Source organism: Acipenser ruthenus, chromosome 1 (genome assembly GCF_902713425.1).
Source record: "Acipenser ruthenus chromosome 1, fAciRut3.2 maternal haplotype, whole genome shotgun sequence".
Lineage (NCBI taxonomy): Eukaryota > Metazoa > Chordata > Actinopteri > Acipenseriformes > Acipenseridae > Acipenser > Acipenser ruthenus.
The window spans coordinates 53,118,783-53,127,780 of NC_081189.1; the positions used below are offsets into that span (position 1 = coordinate 53,118,783).

General features: G+C 37.2%; 1 protein-coding gene across 1 annotated transcript in view; it reads right to left on the bottom strand.

Annotated features, from left to right (window-relative positions):
* The window catches only part of LOC117421249 (PDZ and LIM domain protein 5-like), a 134,231-nt gene extending 126,680 nt beyond the window's left edge, over positions 1 to 7,551 (bottom strand). The window contains exon 1 of the mRNA XM_059026137.1: positions 7,373 to 7,551. The gene's annotated coding sequence lies outside the window, so the exon portion shown is untranslated. The remainder of the gene's footprint in view (positions 1 to 7,372) is intronic.
* Between the last annotated feature and the right edge of the window lie 1,447 nt (positions 7,552 to 8,998).

The window sequence follows — 8,998 nt, forward strand, 5'->3', positions numbered from 1 at the left end:
TTATCCACAGAGCCTGTAGTCTGTTGTTTGCTTGAGCTTGCTATTTCTACAGTGGGGGTAAACAGTAAGCTTACAGCCAAATATTTCAGGAATCAATGATGCGTTGTTTTGGTTTTATTTAAGGTGGAAACCCACTCAAAACAAAAGGCAGATGTGTAAACAGATCAAATAGGACTCCTATATAATATTATAATATTGGTAATAATATTGGGGGGATTCATAAGATTGCTTGCTCACTAATTCCTGGCATCCTGTAAACACATCATTACATTTTTATTTGTTTTCTGAATATAAAAATAAACGTCTCATTGAAAGAGGGCAGCTGCACTAAAAAAGAAAAAAATATATATTGAAATGCTACAATACAGCAGATGTACAATGGGTAGACTCCTTTTAACAGTTTTTTACAGACAGACCTACAAACTTGTCAGTAAGTATTCAAAACAGTAAGTATTAGTGTTTTACAAGTCTAGTTTGTGTTCATTTTTTATGTTCATAAAAAATGTATCCTTGGTTCTATTTTGCTACAATATAAGATTTTCATGTTGCATAAATCAGTAAAATATAATCTCATTCAAACCAATATACATAGCCTGACAAGAGTTAGGCCTACTTGACTTGACCTTTTTTTTCCTTTTTGAATAGTTGAGAGTAGAGTTGTGTCTTTTAGTTACAAAGTACAGAAATTAAGATTAAGAGTTAAGGTGCAGGTCCACTGGTGTTACTAAAATGTGATACCATATGAAGGAACAATTAAAAATAGCTTAATTTCAAAGATATTTCATTATGAAAAGGTGCATTATTTTTCTTCATTTTGGTTCATTTTCTTCAAGAAATGTTAACAGTGGGCCACAGTGCCTAATACAGCTGCACAGGTGAGCCTCAGGTAAAAAAAAAAAGCTTGGGAACCACTGCTCTAATCTATACCAAAAATATCATGTACATTGTTTTAATTGCAAGTCTATTTAAACGAAAGATGTTAAATGTTTACATACAAACACAAATAGATACTTGTAATAACTTTTTTTTTTCTTTTTTACTTTTGCTAATACATTTTAGCACCCAATACATAACTCACATACCTACACAAATACACCAGCGTGCTTCCGCTACTGCAGTCATGTAAACGCCTCTGATTTCACAATGTATTCAGTGAGTGGTGCTAGGCAACGCTCACACGTGTTCAGCACATTACAGAAGGAGTTAAAGCACAGTTAAAAAAAAAAAAAAAAAAAAGGTATGTTTGTCAGCGCTGTATAGACCATGCTTGGCAGTATCTGAAATGCCAAATTACCAAATACTCCAGTCTCAAGCTTGCTGGATTTAATTTTTTGTAAGCGATTTACTGTAAAACATTTTTATTTATACATTTATATGAAACTGCCATTCAAAAAATAATGCTTTTTAAAAAGGTGATCGGAAACACTTTTCAGTTTGTTTGAAAATGGTCAAATAGATGTAATCTCGGGTTTGTTATTATTGTTTTTGACATCGGTATATGTGAAATGAGCTGTTTAAATTCCGCGGTCAATCAAATTGTAATCCACCATTGCTGGAAATCACTCCTGTGACGTCACTGGTTGGAGAAGGCAGCGGGAGGAGCAATGAACAATGAACAAAATTCATTAAACATACAACTGACCAACTCGGGACATGATATCTCGTTTTATTTATTTATTTTGCATCCACCTACCTGCTGCTCTTATTGGTGCTTGTATTCCTGGAGTCTGTTTCGTCGTGTTTTAATTGGTCAAGAGATCTGTCAACAAGCAATATGCACACACGTCGCAATCTGTAACTTGAGTTTTACTGTGTTTATTAAGTTTCGAAGTGTATAGCTGTTTCGTTTTGGGAAAATGATTGAGGAATACCGTTCTTTTCTGGACTGACATGTACGCCTTTGGAGAAGTCAGGATTTCTACTTTGTCTCATACGCAGTGAACGACTGGTTTCAAACAAAAATCTGGATATCATCAGGTACACTTTCTGCATTAACAGAGAAGGGATCCGCGAAGAGTTTAAAAGAGGCTTGCTCGCTCCTGACTGCTCAAATCTGCTGGCAAACACCCCTTGTAGATCTTTCAGGACGCCTGCAAGGCATTTCCAGTTGTATGTCTTCACGTGGAAAGGCTTCTTGACTTATTTGAAGTGTGTCAGCTGCCCTTTCTTGAGCTGGTTTGAGAACAGCTTTAATTTAAGTTCAAATGCACACACTGCCTAAAACAAATCACAAATGAGATGCTGACTTCCTTGTAACTTTAGGTTTAAATCATGTAAATGTCCTGTGATATCAGTCAAAAAAAGTCAAATCAGCAATCCAGTCACTTTCTTCCATGACAGGTGTGTCTCTTCCCTTCTCTTGCAGAAAATGTTTCATTTCTTTTCGCAGTGAAAAGAATCTCTTTAGAACGCTGCCCCGGCTAAGCCATCTCACTTCAGTGTGATAAATCAGGTCACTGCAAGTGGCGCTGATATTCTCCAAAAAAGACTGAAATTCACAGTGATTCAAAGATCGCGAACGAATAAAGTTAACTGTGGGTAAAAGAAAGACGATAATTTCTTTAAACTTCAGGTATTTTGCACACAAGGCCTCCTGGTGTATTATACAGTGATACTGCCTCAGCAGTGCAGATCGATCCCTGATGTGCTTCTTTAAACTCCCTATAAAACCGTTAGTCTTGCCAACCTTAGCCAGAGCACCGTCGGTAGTCACCCCCACTAATTTATCCCAATGCAAATTTAAATCTTCAACAGCTTCCTTAAAAGCATTAAAGATGTCAGATCCAGTGGTTCTGCCATGCAGAGAAACTAGAGATGCCAGCTCCTGGTGTACTTCAAATGTTTGTCACTCCACGAATGAAAAATTGAAGTTGGGCTGTATCAGTGGCATCGTTTCTTTCATCCAGAGCAGCAGAGAAATACACAATATTTTTGCATTTGCTTTTTAGCTGATCATAGCTATTTCCAGACGTCTGCTATGCATCTCTGCATAGTCATTCTGGAAAGACAAACGTTCTTAAAGGAATCTTTATTTTCTTTGCAAACAGCATCACATATTTGCATCTGGCAGTCCTATGCAAATTCCCCATCGGTAAAGGGCAGTGATGATTTTGCAATTCACTGCGCGACGTTCAAAAACACCTTGCTGCCCCAGTAGTTGTATTTTGAGAGACTCCAATTTTTCTGTTTGTGCTTCTCCCAGAAATTCTTTGTATTTGGGATGTTTTGTCTCATAATAGCGCCGTATATTATATTCTTTGGCAACTGCGGCACATTCAAGGCAAATTAGACATGTAGTGTGCAAGGTATATTTGTATTTGGACTAGTTTAAACTGTAATAATAAAATACCTTATTTGAATTCAAGTCATGTAGAACCCACCTTGATCGAAATAATCAGACTAGACAAATTTTCAAGTGGATACAAAGGAACAGTTATTAGAAATAAAACTAAATAAAGAAAACATTAAAGGTGCAACAACTAAACTAAAATAATACAGAAAGGAAGAATTGTTCTCAATTGGTCCTCTATTCCGACCCTGTCGGCTAGATTTATGAGATGGACTGTTTTGACACTTAGGACAGAAAGCACCCAGAAATGTCTGGCTTGTGGCGCCAAAGGAGTCATTCAGCGATCGTGAAGATAAGCCATTTGTCCAGTATTTAGTTTACGACTCATTTTAAAAGCATTCTTGTCAGTGGGGGAGTTTGTGACCAGAAACCAAGTAGACACAGAGGATGGCTTAAAATCCCCCTCTGTATATTTTAATTCTGTTGCTTTCATACAGAGAATAATATTAAGACCCACTCTGAATCTACAGGCACGTATGGACACCAGGTTTGGACTCAGCAAAAAAAATATGTTTCTGTCCACTCTGGGTTAAATGTGTTCAGGATCAATTTTTCTTTTTTTACTTGTACATGGCTTTGACAGAGACATGTTTTCAGAAGCTACGGAGGCAGCCTACCCTGATTTTGTGAAAGTATAAAAATATTATTAAGTACAAAAGTATTAAACTTTTTTTAAAGTTTAATACTTTTATTTTTTTTATTTATTTATTTTTCTCTTGATTGGTTGTTACTCTGACATGTTATGGATTTAAACAACTTTTTGGGGTGGGATTTTGCTTTGACCCCCAACTGGTACAAATCAACACGAATAAGATAAAAAAAAAAATTGTATATATTTTTTAATGAATCAACTGAATATGCATGATAGTTTTTAAAGTGTTACGAGCAATATTACACAGTAATACACAGCTCCACATGTATCACTGTTTTTTTTTTACCCTTTCACAACTTCAATGAATCGTCTTTTTTGGAGAACGACATATCGATCGTGAAAAATATGGCATCGCCCCAGCTTTAATTATTGAATTAAAAATAATAAATCAGAAGCAAAGAAACTGAGGCGAATCTCAGCAATGATGACTTACACAAATAATGTTTTCTTTATATTCACAAATGGGAAGTTAACTTACTTTAACAGTCACTGTCTCTTTTTGAAGCAATCAGCCAACACCATTCTCTATCCAACTTCAATCAACCTCACACCAGAGCCTGTAGGCAATCTGCAGCTTGTTCTCTAGCCTAATCAAGCTATCGTTACCATGGCAACACACTCATCTTAATAGTTCCTTATGCAGAAATAGTAAGTAGCGATTTAAACTTTATAAGCAATTAATTAATGATTTACAGTGCACTCCGTTTATAAGAATTACTGATATAAGAATCAACCGCATATAGTGATCAAAACCACTGGGACAAAATCATTCATATTCAACCATGCTAAAATTCTCCACTTATAAGAATCATTTCGGGGGAAAACTGACTGCATGTAATACGATAATGTATCAATTGCAATGACGCGTACAGCCAATAAAGCTGTTTCTGAATTTGATCACATCTCGCGTGATTAGGCACGTACACAGCGTGTGCAGTATAATCCCTGGCCCGCAGTGACTCCCGGTAGAAAAAAAGCAAATCGTGCAGTTCATGTGTGTCAACAAGGCAGGAAAAAGAAAGACTGCATTGTACAGGTATTTTTTGTTTTCTCTGTGAGTGAAAGTTTGTTTTAATAAAGTGAATACACATTCATTGAACGCATACTGATTACAGCACTGCTATTGTGTGATATGCATGTAGAGGGAGGGGGATTGTGTAGCGGCGCAGTGAGGGGGGGTTGCGGAGCTTTGCACCTCTGTTTAGTGAAAACACTTTGATCACTTATTACTGTAACTTCTGTAAATATGTGTTTTTAATAAAACAAGCATGACATAAGATGTAAAGGCAGAGTTGAGAATCTTGGTAATATGTACGGTCATTGATGGAAGTGTGCGCAAGCCTCAGACTCATCCATTCCGTTGTCGTACCGATCCATTTGTCCACACTTGAACTGTATTGTACCGAGTCATATCACAACTGTACCGGTATGAAACTTGCCCTTGTCTGGATTTCGTACTGATACAGTTATACCGGTACCACACCGATAACAACTCCAGTGTGAACAGATGTTGTGGTACTGCTCCGCAACGATACCGGTATAAAAATGCAAGTGTGAACAGGGCTATAAACAGCTGTCTGCACACATTTCCTTTGGAAGCTCAACAGAGGTACACTGTCATTTTAAAATATAAAGCAAACGGTATCAAGCTGCTTTTTTACAGATGGTTGAGTCTGATAAATTATATCAAGTTATGTTGCCTTAAGTGTGTTTAATCTTTAATGAGATATTCTCCATTAGTCTAGATCAAGTTAACTAATATAAAATGCAATAATTGCATACTAAAAGAAACGCCTAAGCCATTTAATACTGGTGCAAGGATGGGTAAACTGCAAGCAATTAGGGTTTGAATAGTCCAGCTGTTTTAACGTTCATTACTTGAAGACTGTTTCTGTCTTCCCAATACTACTGGCAAAAATGCTTATTATTGTGTTAATCAATCAGTCTCTGGAGCATGTTCACAGACCAAGTATTAAGTGCACTTCTGCAGTTTCCTGCTGGAGGAGGAGAATTTTGGAGTTTACATAATATGAATGTGCTAGATATAAATCTATGATTTTACCACAAAAAATAAATAAATAAAAAAATATATAATATAATTTTATTAAAAGCTAAAATACTGCAAAACCATTGCTTGTCATAACGTATTGTCTCTAAAAGACACCAGTAAACAAATAGATGTCTTAATTAAATTAAAAATTACTACTACTACAGATTAAATGGCAAAATATATTTTCATTTAAACAAACCCTTCCAGATCAGTGCTGTAGAGACAGGCAGTGGTAAATAAGTCACACTGCTAGAAGAAAAAAAAAAAAAACCACTTGCAAAGCGATTTCCTGCATCAGCTGTGGTTGATTGTTCTTTAAAAAAAAAAAAAAAAAAAAAGCAGTACATTGAATTAAACAAATAACAATAATCTAGGTTGTGCATCCATTAGTAGAGCAAAAAAGAAAATATAGTCTGGTCATAAATACAAGCCATTTGTTTAAATCACAGAAATAACTGGTCAAGTTGTAACCTACAAAAAAAGAAACAATACAGCATTTAAGATACATACTTCAAAGTAAATTAATATTTACGCACACGTTTGGTAACCTATAAACAAAAAAATCTGACCGTTGATTTATATATATATATTATATATATATATAAAGTAAAAAGTCGCATGTTACTTCTTTTGAAAAACTAACAAGTGCTAAAATGCAGTCGTTTGAACACGTTGGGTTTGCATGTCTTAGAAGTGGACTGCACATTCATGACCTGCTTTACACAATTGTATTCTGTTTTAAATATAATTATTAACCGGTCAGTGCATGATTCTAATTCAAGTGCCTGCTTGTCTTGGCACACCCTGGTTCTACCTACAGTACAACCGTTCAGTCTGTATCAATCTAAAAAAGGTTACAAACCTTCAAGCTTTCTATTTGCTTTATATAAATGACACAAATCTACAACTCAAATTTCAGACATTATAGTAGGCAACCCTTATTTAGCCACAATAAATACATTGTAACCACTTTTTTCACACAGAGAAATCATCTATTTCTCCTTTTTTAATCGATTTCACTTTGCTTTTTGTATAAATCTGACAATGTTATCTCAGTAAACAGAGTAAAATGATAAGCAAATAATTTCCAAAGCTGTTGTAACTTCAGTACTTGCAGACTGCAGGAAACACGTTTCAGTTCTTGCACTTGTCTACATTTAAGTGTTACGGTATTACCATATCAGTCTACCCACCGTCCCCGAAGAAATATTTCACCTGTACAAATCAAATAAAGAGAAAACATTTTTTGTATTTTATTTTCGCCTTACTGTCTCTACTTCCTGCCCCTGCTTCAGTGCCCCATTGTCCCCCGATCTCTTACCTTCGTAAATCTACGTGATCTCCCTTCGCCTGTTCAACGCCAATTGCCCTTCTGTTGCTGAGTGTCTCTCAGTGTACATTGACTTCCGCCTTGACTCAACTTTTCTCCACTCCCTGCAGGAGAAGAGGAAATCCCCATTCGCTGTTCACTGACATCATGCAGGGGCTGTGCCCAGTTGCATAAAACACCTTAGTGAATTTTCCCTTTAGTTTTACCCTAACGTGTTCTGTAAGTTTAAGTGAATTTTCCCCTTAGTTTTACCCTAACGTGTTCTGTAAGTTTAAGTGTGCTGCATAACACAACTTAAGGGAGATCTTTGTACTCAGGGTAGTATTTGTAATATTTGTACTTAAGTATTTCCCTTAAGTTAGTTAACGTTAGTTAGAGCACAAAACGACTTAAGGGGAATTTAAGTGAAAATACTGAAAGGTCCAACTGAAGATATAAAAACCACCGTAATGGCAGCGTTTTTGCAAAGTGAAAAAATCCTTTGGATATAATGGATGATGAGCAATTGATTATATATATATATATATATATATATATATATATATATATATATATATATATATATATATATCGATTTCACTGAAATTATGTCTTTCAAATACACATTAGCAAATAGCAGAGATTAAATTTATATAGTTTGTAGCAAACTGCTGGACGCTCATTGTCAGAGAGCATCAATAACGTTAGGTTACTCACCGTAACCCTGGTTCCCTGAAAGAGAAGACGACCACCAATGACATTACGTATGGGATATGCCTGCCCATTGGGTAGGTATCGCTGAGCTCTCTATATCAGAGCTGCTGATAGGCCCCTTCCTGGGATGATGCACTCGGTCCCACCCACCGAGGGGATAAAACGCTCATCCAAAGGAAGCCATTTCTCTTTTTCCATCGAACCCGTGAGGGCGACCGATGTGACCTCGCGGTTGGTGGTCGTCTTCTCTTTCAGGGAACCAGGGTTACGGTAAGTAACCTAACGTTCCCTTTCAATTCGAAGACGACCACCAATTACATTACGTATGGTATAATGTTTACTAGAGCCTTGGCGAGAGAGAAGGAACTGTAACATATGAGGGACGCACAAGTACTGTCTAACCCAGAGGTTAGCGGTGTGAACTTACATCCTCAAGGATCCTTGTGCCTACAGAAGGCAAGGCAGGGTCTACCACATTAAAATGGTAGAACCTGGAGAAGGTATGTGGCGTAGCCCAGCTAGCCGCAGTACAAATATCAGATATCAAGGCACCTCTGAAGAGGGCCCAAGATGTAGCCAACACTCTAGTGGAGTGTGCAGCTATCCTACCAGGTGGGGGCAAGTCAGCACTATTATATGCTGTCGAGACTGTGTCCACAATCCAATGCGACAGATGCTGCTTAGAGAGGGGCTGTTCTAGGGTCCGTGTCCCGTGACAGACAAAGAGCTGGTCAGATTGACGCAGAGCTCTTGTCCTATGCACGTAGCATCTCAATGCCCGCACTGGGCTGAGGAAATTTTATCTCTCATCCTCCATTGAAGCAAACGGAGGTGGATGGAAGGACTCCATTTCCACAGACTGATTAACTTGTAAGGCTGTGATCACCTTGGGGAGGAAAGCAGGGTTAGTGCACAGAAACACCC